Source organism: Triturus cristatus, chromosome 4_2 (assembly GCF_964204655.1).
Source record: "Triturus cristatus chromosome 4_2, aTriCri1.1, whole genome shotgun sequence".
Classification (NCBI taxonomy): Eukaryota; Metazoa; Chordata; class Amphibia; order Caudata; family Salamandridae; genus Triturus; species Triturus cristatus.
Window position 1 is genome coordinate 977,122,494 of NC_140586.1, and position 12,088 is coordinate 977,134,581.

Below are 12,088 nucleotides of genomic sequence, written 5' to 3' on the forward strand. Positions count from 1 at the left end.
TATTCCTCCAATGGCTAGATCCGAAGCATCCGTTTCCAAATAGAAGGGTTCCGAAGGATCCGCATGGAGTAACACTGGTGCTGTGATAAAACTGTTCTTCATCAACTGGAAGGCCTATTCCGCCTCTTCAGACCATTGGAACGGAACACCTTTTTTCAAGAGATGAGTCAGAGGCAATATTTTGGAAGAGAACCCATGAATGAATCTTCTGTAAAAATTGGAGAATCCGATAAAACTTTGAACTTCTTTGATACAGGTAGGAGATTTCCAGTCAGTTATTGCCCGCACCTTCTGCTCGTCCATTTGAACTCCATTAGGGGACAACACAAAGCCTAGAAACTCCACAGTATCGGTGTTGAAGAGGCATTTCTCCAATTTTACGTAGAGCGAGTTCTCGCGTAGACGTTGTAACACAGCTCTAACCTGGTCATGATGTTCTGCGGTTGAATGTGAATATATCAGAATGTCATCGATGTAGACTATGACACACCGATCAATGAAGTCACTTAACACATCGTTGATGAAATACTGGAAGGCCGCGGGTGCGTTACAGAGACCATACGGCATCACTAAGTACTCGTAAAGCCCGAATTTGGTCCTGAACGCAGTCTTCCACTCGTCGCCTTCTCGAAGTCTAATGAGATGGTACGCCCCTCGGAGATCCAGACGAGTGTAGACTTTGGCTTCCTTCACTTGATCAATCAGTACTGATATCAGAGGTAATGGGTATCGGTTTTTTACTGTGATTCTATTGATGGCCCTAAAGTCAATGCAGGTCCTGAGATCTCCTCCCTTCTTCGGAACAAAAAAAAGGGGGGAAGAGACTGGGGACTGGGAGGGTCTAATAAATCCGTGCTCCAGATTTTTTGTTAGATATTCTTTTAAATGGATATTCTCCTTTTCAGTTAAGGCGTATACTCTGCTGCAAGGTAAGATAGCTCCAGGCTCCAGGTAAATTTTGCAGTCATAGGGCCTATGGGGTGGTAGCGTTTCAGCCTTGATCTCATCGAAAACATCTGCAAAATCCTGGTATACTTCTGGTATCTCCGTTGTTTGAATCACACATACGGAACTGCCATTAGTGCATAACGGTGTAACCACTCTGGTCTCAGTAGGGTTTGCTAATTCTTCAAAACAATGTCTTGTACAATATTCAGAATTTAATTGAATTGTTCGGGCTCCCCAATCAATCAAGGGGTTATGTTCAGTTAACCATGGAAGTCCTAAAATTAATTGAAATTGGGGGGCGTCAATCAAGTTGAATTGCAATGTCTCTTGATGTCCTTCGATAGTGGTCATATGTACTAATTCTGTGTGACTAGTAATTGGTCCTGAAGTTAACTCCGTACCATCCACTGCGCGGACCTTCTCCACTTTCTCCTTTTTGACTGCTTGTAATCCAATTTGGCCAGCGAATTTGTGGTCACAAAAGTTCCCTGTTGCTCCAGAGTCCACCATGACGACTACTCCATTCAAAATATTCCCTCTGAATTTTAGTGTCACTGTCATAATCAAATGGGGTGAAGAAACTTGTAAAGTGTTTGCCAATTGGTGAATGGTTGGAGTTGTAGCTCCATTCGCATCCACAGGTCCAACTCCGCTTACCTGTGGTGCCTCTAGTTTCCCTTCTCCTTTGTCGGCAACTTAGGTCTTTTCAGACAATTCTTGACGAAATGCCCACTTCCACCACAGTATAGGCATAGTTTGTTTAATCTTCTTTTTTCCTTTTCTTCTTTAGTGAGTGGGCCTCTAACTAGCCCAATTTGCATAGGTTCTGTTCCTGAAGCATTTTCTGCCGACCGAGTAGCCTCCGTTTATGTTCGGTCAAAACGAGGAATACTTGATCTAAACTCTCTTCTTCGTTCTCCCTTCCGTTCACTTAGCCTATAGTCGATTTCCAATGTTAAATCCACCAATGCTGAGATATCGGTAGGACGATTTGGAATTTGCGATAAGGCGTCTTTCAATTCTTCTCGTAATCCTCTATAAAACACTGCTGCTCGTTTATCTTCGGGCCAGTTGGTCTCCACTACTAGCTTATTGAACTGGGCTAGATAAGCCACGAGTTCCCTGTTTCCCTGTCTTAACTCTAACAGTTCATTATCGGAAGCCTGAGAAGCTGTTCTCCGGTCAAAAATTCGAAGGAATTCTTTTTTGAAATCATCCAAATTATATAGTATTGGGTCATCTTTAGTCACTAATGGCATAGACCATGAAGCTGCATCCCCGCTAAGGTAGGATAAGATGAATGCCACTCTGGACTGAGCATCAGGGAAAATTGTGGGGCGGCACATAAAATGAAGCGAGCATTGAGTTAAAAAAATGTGGGTCTTTTGTGGGTCTCCATTAAATCTCTCTGGAGGGGCTAGAGGAATTACTGGGGACAAAGAGTGTATGACTTGAGTGGGGGCAAAAGACGAAGTACTAGGGTTGGGATTTTGGGTTCCAAAGGGTGTGGTACCCTGACTGATTCCTAGACCTGAAGCTCCTGTCTTAAAGGTTATGATCTCTTGTCTTAATGCCTTATTGTCCTCTCTGACTGCCTCCAAATCCCTTTGTATACTACTCAGAATGTCGCCTAATCTTTTTAGATCTAAGCCTTCTGCCATTCTGCTCGGGTGCTAGTACCAACGTGGGCACTTCACTCTGTCAGAGCTGTATCAGAAACTTGCGTAAGGCTGCACAGGAGCAGAATGATGCTAAGTACCTATGCCCCTCTCAGAACTTCCCGCTAGGTTTTAGGACTCCTTTGCAGGTAAGTTCCAAGGGGGGAAAAGGGGATGGGACGAGAAGAGACAGCTCCAAAACTCTGCCAAGTTTGCTTTATCTTCTATCGCTCTTCTTCTTCTTTTTTTCTGGCTAAAACATTTATGCAAATTATAAACTGTACCTTCACCCAACTTACTTTATTTTAAGTCAAAAGATAACTTATCTTACCAGGATGGCTTATGGAGCTTGCTACTCTTCATACTTCTCTTGTGCGCAATTCTACACTAAGTGAAGTCTTCACTCTGTTCTCTTTCTTTTTCATTTACAGCCTGTCTCTCTGTTCAGATTCTGCACTGTAGAAGGGGTGAGAAAATCAAGGTAAGTATGTTCTATTTAATGTAAGAGGTATGTGGTTCTATACGTCTTTCTCCTTTTCCACTCACGAGATGAGAACTGGTGAAGCCTGGTATTGTTGTCACTGGATGTTGGATTCTTGTCTGCCTTATATTGCTGGACCCGGGTGAAGAGCTTCTCCGAGTTTTCAACTGTCTTTTATTTCGTTTTTTAGGGGATAAGGAACTTAGCCTGCCACCCTAATACAGATTTCTATTTGACTTAATGGGCGCTAAACCTTTCAGCAACCCCTGCTTACTCTAGTTATGTTTTTAAAGATACACACGTTCATTTAACCAGGAACGTGTCTTTGAAATAACCTTCCTCCACCTAGTACAAGAATTGAGCTCTGCCGTGTGAAGCCTAAAGTTTATTTTTCATCACAGTTTATTTTTAGCTCAAGCTAGCATTTCTTCCTGGCAGCGCTAATGCGTTATTTCCTGTTCCACGCTGCTCAAGGAATGCTAGGGTCAAGTCAATTATTTCCGAATGACTCCCTTTTAATTTACGAGGGTTTAACTCTGAGGCACCTTCAGGAATTGAACTGTCAAGTGCAGCGTTCGAATGAATTATACGCTCGCACTTGACTTCACGAAGACAAAAATGAAATGAAAGGTGCTTGCCAAATAAATAGCTTACGAATCTTTTACTCCTCTATTTACATTAGCACTTTTAAACATTGCAACAGCTATTTAATGGTCTAAGAAAACGACATTAATTCTTCTCTGAATTATTATTTGACCAACAGTATATTCAAGCTGACCTGGTTCTGAAGTGTATGTAGACCGGCGAATTCTAACCCCGAGAATTTCGCTTCTACCCTAACTATCTTCCACGACGCCTTGAAAACAGGTGTTCCTCTCGTAATTTCCTCAGTGAAGTGCACTGAGGAATGTTGAAGAACATTCCTCAGGCAGTTGGTACTAAAAACACTAGACTGCTAAACAGCGGTATGCTGTTGCAGTATTGGATTATAGCAGCCATGTTGGAATTTCTGCGATGCCAGCAATTGCTCCAACTAAAGAGGTCATTTGCACTTGAATGGGTTTGTAACGAAAAAATAGTAGCCACAGTGGAGATAGAGGGAGGAAACCTCCCGTGATTCCTGACACTTTCTCACCGGATGGATAAGGACTACACCTTCACTTCACCTACGCATGGCACGCTCTCTCGTTTGGACTGTTTTTTAATCTCCCAAAATGTAGTTCAAATAACACAGGACTCTCAGATACTGGAGGCAGCGATCTCTGATCATTCTCCAGTTCTACTTTCCTTATGAACTGGTTTATCTAAGCCAGGTTGCAAACCCTGGCGTTTAAACATTCAACATTACAGGGCACTCAAAAACAACATTTTATTACAATCCCATTTTCAAGACTTTATGTCAGTCAACCAAGGGTCCGTTGACTCCAACAGAACTCTCAGGGCGACGGCAAAAGCCACTATCCGTGGGCAGCTTATGAGAGATGCAGCTCAGTTTAATAAACAAAATGCTAAAAAGCAAAAAGAATTGGAGCAAGATAAAGGTGCCGATTAGGATCCTGGAAAAAATTTCCCCAACCCAATTGAATCTGGACTTTTTTCCATACAAATGGTAAAAGCGCCGTACAAACTGCCAAGTATGATTCGTATGGGAAAAAGTCCATACAAATCGCATTGGGAAAATTCCCCCACACGTCCTCGGGTCGGGAAAAGTCTCCGACACGTCCCCGGACATTTTTACGTACAAATGGGAAAACTGAAGTCCCAATGCGCAATTACGATCCGTCCCATCCGTCCGATTGTACAACTGCATGGAAAAAAGACAGTCTGCACCGTACATACGGGGGTGGGGGTACGCTCCGTACATACGGGGGGCTGGGGGGTACAGGGGTATGCCCCGTACATACGGAGGGCTGGGGGGTACGCTCCGTACATACGGGGGGCTGGGGGGTACAGGGGTATGCCCCGTACATACGGGGGGCTGGGGGGTACGCTCCGTACATACGGGGGGCTGGGGGGTACAGGGGTACGCTCCGTACATACGGGGGGCTAGGGGGGGGTACGGCGCGTACCGGGCACCCTAATCAGCTTGCATCGACGCGTACTTAGCTTTTCCAGCACTTTTTGGGTGCCGTAAAAATATTACCATCCGGACTGCAGTCGGTGCGAATCGTAATTGCTGGTACGTAAAAACATGCCTAACTCCGTCCGGACGTCACGTCCGCGGTGTCCCGGATCACATTTGTATGTATTTTTCTGTCGGTTGGTCTTTTTTCCGATTCGTACGGAAATGGTGTTTCCGTACGAATTGTAATTGCATGTTTGTAAAGTTTTACAACCCGGTACGAGTCGGACGGAGAAAACGCTCCGACCCACGGTTTGTACCGGGTTTTTCCAGGATCGTAATCGGCCCCATTGTGTCTTACACTCGCTTATATACACTTAATCCAAGGATATCACATCGCAAGTCATTGGAAAAAGCTCGTATGGCCTTAAACAACCTTTTTACCTCTAAGGCAGAATACGCCCTACATAGAATGAAAGGGAGACATTATGAGCAGGGGGAAAAAGCGGGAAGATTATTAGCAGCCCAACAACGTCAGCAGCAAGCAGCTATGGCTATACCGGCCATTAAGTCAATGAACGGTGTTACCCTAACTAAACCCCAAGATATCGTTAACGAATTTGCCCAGTATTATCAGTCTCTTTACACTGCTGAAGCTCAACTTGACACTGACAAATTGGATTCTTTCCTTACAAATGTAACCTTACCCTGTTTGTCAGATAAGGTGAAAATACCAGGGAAGAAATATCGCATGCAGTTGCTGGCTTGCCATACCATAAGGCCCCAGGAGAAGATGGCTTTCCTGCAAATTTGTATCATTGGCCAGGAGTGGATGTGCTTGACTCTCTTTTACTCGCATTCCAAGAGCCAGAGCGTGAGGCCTCCTTGGCCCTCATATCTAATAAAGCTATTATTGCTGTGTTACCTAAAACCTGGTAAAGATCCTCTATTATGTAGCAAGCTGTTGACCTATATCTTTATTGAATTGTGACATCAAAATTCTAGTTAGCATTCTGGCCTCTCGCTTGCGTAAGGTTATCCCCTCTCTCATACACTGTACCCAAGTAGGATTTGTTCCGGAGCATTCCTCTAGAAATCATCTTTGCACTCTTGCCCACACTCTATGGTATGCCAAGAATCTTCCTGATGACACTTTGGCCTTGTCGCTTGATGCGGAAAAGGTGTTTGATCGGATTGAATGGGATTATCTATTTAGGGGGTTACAAAAATTTGGCCTGGGAAACCAATTCATAAACAAAATACGCTTGTTGTACAAAAATCCCTTGGCACAGGTAAATTGTGGGGGCTTTATCTCAGATCCATTCTCTATCAATCAAGGTATTCATCAGGCATCAGGGTTGCCCACTCTCCCTGTTACTCTTTCTTCTAGCCATGGAACTGTTAGATGCCTCCTTAACAATCTACTTATATTAAGGGCATTTCTCTTCCGACAAGTGAATCCAAAATTTACCTCTATGCAGATGACATTCTTCTTACACTCACAGATCTCTCCACCTCTTTACCATTTGTGTTAAAAATAATAGATAACTTCTCCCTTTCTGGGTGCAAAATTAATTGGAACAAAAGCGAAGCGCTGCCCATCTCGAACGGGACCTCAATAGCAGCCATTCAAGGTTTTCCCTTTCAATGGAAATCTTCTCATCTCAAATATTTGGGCATACTAGTGAACAAAGGTCTAGAGGGCATGGTTATGTATAATCTCAATCCCCTCATTGCTCAAATGCAACGTGATTTAGAAAAATGGAAGGCATTGGGTCTCTCAATGTGGGGCAGGGTTCAAGCCGTGAAAATGGTTACTCTTTCTCGTTTTCTTTATGTCCTCGACATGCTCCCTATCCAGGTCCCTTTAACTACGTTACGTTCAATTGATTCTAAGATAAAATCTTTTATATGGAACTCTGCCAAACCCCGTCTCTCAGCTTCAAAAGTAAAGGCTCATCAATCCTATGGAGGAATAGGTCTACCTTCAGTGGAACATTATGCTTTGGCATTACAACTTTCTCAAATGTCATATATGCTTCCACATTCATCAGATGTGCCACAGTGGGTACAATTTGAACACTACCTTTCATTAACAAAAGCAGGTCTTTCTGTTTTATATGGCTCTAAATCTCGTCCCTGAAACTCCACTAATCCTATTTTGTCGGCTATGCGCGCCGCTTGGCAAAGGGCATACTGCTTACTGGGCTCACATCCTTGTCTCCATAGGAAAGCTCCATTATAGAATAATTCTGCAATTCTTATTAATAGAAAACCAATTTCTTGGCCTATTTGGAAAGCAGCAGGTGTTTCCACCCTAGATAAACGTTTTTCAAACGGTGATATTAAATCATTTGTCTAACTGCAGGAAGAATTTTATTTGCCTGATATTCAAATTTCAAAGTATAACCAGTTACGACAATCTTTAAGAAGAAGTCTAGGACCTCCACCATGGCTCTTACCTGACTCTCCAATTGTGACATAACTCCACACTTGGGTTAAGATGAAAGGGGCTACATCTGGCTTCTATCAAACTCTCACTTTGCATCTTTTTTCTCAGTCCTTATTGCAAACTTTATGTACTAAATGGCAAACCCTATTATCGGTCTCTTATACCGATGATGAATGGTCTGACATTCTTAGCAATCTCAACAAGGGTGCTCGTGAAGCACGATTGAAATTTTGCTTATTCAAGATTTTACTTAATTGGCACTGGTCACCAACAAAACTGCATAACCCTGGCTTGCTTCCTCATTCTAACTGCTGGAGATGTGATAGTTCGTCTTGTAACATTTCTCATATCATCTGTGGATGTCCTTTATCCAACCCTTTTGGAATTATGTAGGTAAAACCTTACGTTCCACGATGGTTCTACAAATTCCACTTTCGCATGCTACCATTCTTCTGCATGATACACGTCAATCACAATTACTTACTAAGCCTCAAGCCCGACTTTTACACACAGCCTTAGCTACAGCCAAAATTTGTATATTACGGCAATGGCCTCAACCACCATCACAAGAAACATGGATGGTGGCCATGATCCAAACAGCTTCTTACGAACGTATGATATACAACATACAGGATCAATCTGATCTCTTTCTTCGAATATGGTCACCTTTTCTAGCTTCAAATACCGATGCTAACGTTAATGATCCTTCTATGCAGTAATTTAATTTCTACTTCCTCTTATTCTCATTCATTATTCATTATTGGTGGTTATAAACTTTAACACATATTGTATTTATGTCGTCCTGAGAGCGGAAGGTGTTATCTACTATTTGTTGTTGTTTTTAATAGCTATTCACCTGAACTTTTACATGTAATTCTGTATCTTTTAATATACTATACATGTGTGTTTCTCTGCTTACACTTACATTCTCCACAATATGCCTATTGTTTTCATTTATTGTTTGTACATTTCTCTATATTATCCATTTCTCTCTCTTTTTTCTATCCTTATCTCGTATTTCCTTTTCCTACTTCATCTCCCTTGGTCCTGTAACAATATATTCATATACCTGTAACATAATGTAATTTATTTAATTGTGTTTATGTCACAGAATATTACTTTTTCTTTCTTTGAATCAGCCTAATTAATTTATGTTATGATAAGTATTTATCGCATTTTATCTTACTTTATCTTACCTTATTTTATCTATCTTTTAGAATGTCCTCTCACACATTTATATATATGAACTTCAAATGAAATTACTTAACCCTTATATTCACCTTTTACCTACTCGCATTGCTTTTCTAGTGTGTCTTTTTCTCCTTGGAGCATACTCATATTGTATTATGCTTCATATTTGTACATTTTTCACTTATCGATTTCTTTTGTGATCTCTTCTTTCCTTACCCCTCTCCTCCCCCTCTTCCATCAATTCCATCTTTTATGGCCTCAATCTAAATCCAAATATTTGTCCTTGCATTTATATGTTTATGTATTTATTAAATTATATAATATGATTAATTATTCAGAAAGTTTTACTATATGCTTATATATACCCCTGATATAAGCAAAAAGGGGCATTTCTGTAACATTAAACCTGATTGAATGTTATAATAAGAACCTCAGTGGCCCCTGGAAAGTACAGGCAGTTTGTGGAGCACTGGTGGGGTCTCCCCTTTCGCTATTGGGAGGGGTCCCCCTTACAAAATGGATACACTGCTCCAGATCTTCTATGGGCCACAAATTCTGGTTTATGCGGTCCCTAACCTTTTTTGTTTTTGTTCTGTTGATGCCAAGATGCAAGCTCTGCTTTTCAATGGTTGCAATCTCAGAAAGCTTTGGCCACACTGACTAGGGGCCAGTATAAGGGGGAACAGCACTCATTGACCTGCAGTTTTACTACTGCTCGATCCAGCTGTAGGTGGTGAATAAGTGGGCGTTCATTTTCTAGCAGGAACTGGCCATGGTACAAGACAGAAGGGTGATGGACCTGGGTGGGGGGTTATGTTTGTCGATTATGCAGCAAGAGATGCCTGATTAGATCTCTGTCCTTGATGGATTTAGAGACTGAAAAGTGGAGGAAGGTGATAAGACACACAAGATGGGAATGGGAGTGGGCACTGGAAACCCCTCTCTTGGAATCTGATGTCTTGGTGGAGCTTAAGAATCTAGACGGACAAAGACAATGGGATATGTTGGGGATCACTAAACTGGGAAACACCTGAGACACACATGGGATTCTTACATCTGAGGAACTCCTGCGATAGTAGTAACTCACAGACAGTCAACTCTTCTGATACTTACAAGTACATCATGTCCTCAAGAGACACAGTGATGAACGTGAGGAGATAGATGAGGAGACAGTTTTGAAATGTGGGCTCCTGGCAGCCCCTTGCATAAACATGCAGTGTCCTAGAGTCCTAGATGTATAGACCACCACTCATTACAAATACCTAGTCCCCCCACAGTCACTGAAGGATAGGTGAGAGAGAGATTTATGGACCCTTGAGGAGGAGGGGAAATGAGACGAAGCATCTTGCTGTTCACATAAGGTGGCAATCATGGCAGGGCTCCATCTTGTGCAGCTTAAGGTATAGCACTATGCATATATTACCATGACTAGGATTTCTACATGGGGAAAACAGATAATGACAAACGTTTGAGAGTCTGTGGTCAACCTAGGCCATTAATTCACAACTTATTGTCTGCCTAGGCATATGATTATTTTGGACACAGGTGGGAACTAGGCCTGGGCAGTAAATTCCGTTCCGCTCATGGAATTTGAGGAATTTGGGTAATTTTGCGTTCTGTGGAGAACGCGAAATTCCCCAAAATTCTGCTTTCCACGACTTCGCGATATTTTTAGCTTGTTCGCATTCTCAAATGCATGTTCGCGAGATATTTCTCCCCGAGCACGCAAATAGTGATTGTGGATGAATGTATGATGTCATCAGTGATGTCATCAGTGATGTCATTTGAGATGTCATCAGTGATGTCATCAGTGATGTCACTGACCATGTCATGAGTGATGTAATATGTGACGTCATCAGCAGTGGATTGCGGGCGCGCGAGTTATAGCTAGCTGAACTAACTATAACGGTGGAATTTCATTGGTTTTGTACGAGTGAAATGTCCAGCTAACTATAACATGTGTGAAACCTATATTTTTTTCAGTGAATTTGCAAGGTTTTTTAAATGATAATTCCTAACTATAACGTGTGTGAAACCTATGTTTTTTTCAGTGAATTTCAAAGGTTTTTTAAATGATAATTCCTAACTATAACGTGTGTGAAGCCTATGGTTTTTTCAGTGAATTTCAAAGGTTTTTTAAATGCTAATTTATGAATTTTTTATTATATTTTTTAAATATTTTTTTACAAAAAGTTACCTATGTATATATTTATAGATTATCTGTATCCTTTTATTTGGAATGGCTCAGCTTTTTTTCTTTTTTAAATTGGATAAAGTTGAACAGCATAGTTAATATCTTCTATTAACTTGTATACAGTTTAACTCTTTCATTTTTTTTTTTTAAGGGTTTTTTAGGTGCGCGCTCCGTGCGCGCACCCAGTACGCATGCGTACGTTTTTCGTGTACGCATGTGTACGTTATCTACGTACGTATGCGTACGTCATAGTGCGCGCTCGTTGCGCGCACTAAGTACGCATGCGCTACGTTCGGTCATGCGCGGGTAGTACGCGCGCTAATTCCGCGCATGCGCGTCTACTATGCGCGCTTAGTTTGCGCATGCGCGCGTAGCACGTTCGCGCATCCTCGTGTGCTTCGTACGCACGGTACGTACGCGCGTGATTCGTACGCGCATGCGCACGTAGTACGTTCGCGCATGCGCGCGTGCTTCGTATGCGCACCACGTATGCGCACAATACGTACGCGTATGCGCGCGTACTCGTTCGCGCATGCGTGCTTGCTCCGTGCGCGCTCGGTGCGCGCACCTCAAGTCATGTGTTAAAAAAAACAACACTTTTCATTGGTTCATATTAGTTTTAGTTTCAGATTCTTCCAACACCACACCCACTCCCCTCATGGCAAGTCATGTGATCAAGAAACAACACTTTTCATTGGTTCAAAGTAGTTTCAGTTCCAGATTCTTCCAACACCATACCCACTCCCCTCATTATTACTTTTGATTCCCTGGGAAAAGGAGCTAATATGTTTTTGTGATACAATGGCAGAGCAGCAGCCATCTTCTGTGAGTGAGGAGGATACTGTTGTGAGACAGAGTCAGAGGAAGCAGAAAGACTCCTTCATATGGCAGTTTTTCACTTTTCCAGAGGGGCAAAAGAAAGTGAATGCACCAAAAGTCACCTGCACTCTTTGTCAGCGGACCTTATCACGTGGAAATGCTAATAAGAAATACTCTTTTAGTATTCACACAATGTTAAGGCACGTTGAAAAAGTGCAATCTGTGACTTTTGCTCGAGCTACTGAAGCAAACCCTCCAGCAGCTCAGCCGAGCACACCTGCAG

General features: G+C 42.3%; 1 protein-coding gene across 1 annotated transcript in view; it reads left to right on the forward strand.

Moving 5' to 3' along the window:
- Positions 1–12,088, forward strand: part of LOC146839193 (CD5 antigen-like) — a 416,800-nt gene that overhangs the window by 11,616 nt on the left and 393,096 nt on the right. The window contains exon 3 of the mRNA XM_085603211.1: positions 3,038–3,087. The gene's annotated coding sequence lies outside the window, so the exon portion shown is untranslated. The remainder of the gene's footprint in view (positions 1–3,037; positions 3,088–12,088) is intronic.